Here is a 1,162-nt window from a genome sequence, read left to right on the forward strand (position 1 = left end):
AATTTTTGGGTGGGGGTGCCATATGGAACTCTTTCCGATTAACTTATGTTTGTCACATTCTCAGTTTCTAGTGTGCAGAAAATCACTTTTTATGAGACAAAAGTTGAATATATGGTGGAATGGGTAAATTCGAAACCAATTATTTCATAGTCTCCTCTAATAAAGAGAGGGAGGGATACTTTAATGTGAATGAGAAAAGGAAAGTCTATAGTGCAAGTGTGCTTTGTTCTTATTAAGGCAGTGTTTTTATACGTCATTAGTGTGAAAGGTTTTTCTAAGTAGGTATAAGTAAATATTATGGAGGTGCATATATAAAATGAATATATGTAATAGAAACATGTTGGTCCTTCCAGTTAAGATAAACTGGAGTCAGGACTTGAATGTAATATAAAAAACAAGGTTTGAAAGTGTCTTCTCTCATTTCTGAAATTAATAGCTTTAACAAAGGAGTAGCCCAGTGGAATTTGTTAGGTGTTTTAATGTTGCTTGAGACATTTAATATGATAAGTTTCAAGAAGTATGTTATTGTTTTCATGGTGAAAAGTAATTCCAAAAGTGTTTTCAAGTCTAAGGATACTTTTCTAGAGAGCTTTCATCATTTTGATGATAAAAACTATAACAACAGAAACATGATGCTTAACATATATAAAGTAAAATTCCAGAAATAATAGAAGAATATGAATATCTTGATGTTTTTTTACATGACAAGAATATGTAAGTTAAACTGTGTCAATGAAAGATTTAAAGTTGTATGTTGTTGTGACAAGAATACACGAGTTAAACTGTATCAATGAAAGATGTACAGTTGTATGTTGTTGTGACAAGAATACAGGAGTTAAACTGTGTCAATGAAAGATGTACAGTTGTATGTTGTTGTGAGAAGAAGACACGAGTTAAACTGTGTCAATGAAAGATTTAAAGTTGTATGTTGTGACAAGAATACATGAGTTAAACTGTGTCAATGAAAGATGTACAGTTGTATGTTGTTGCGACAAGAATACACGAGTTAAACTGTGTCAATGAAAGATGTACAGTTGTATGTTGTTGCGACAAGAATACACGAGTTAAACTGTGTCAATGAAAGATGTACAGTTGTATGTTGTTGCGACAAGAATACACGAGTTAAACTGTGTCAATGAAAGATGTACAGTTGTATGTTGTT

The sequence above is a fragment of the Limulus polyphemus genome, unplaced genomic scaffold, assembly GCF_000517525.1.
Source record: "Limulus polyphemus unplaced genomic scaffold, Limulus_polyphemus-2.1.2 Scaffold5025, whole genome shotgun sequence".
In the NCBI taxonomy this organism is placed as follows: Eukaryota; Metazoa; Arthropoda; class Merostomata; order Xiphosura; family Limulidae; genus Limulus; species Limulus polyphemus.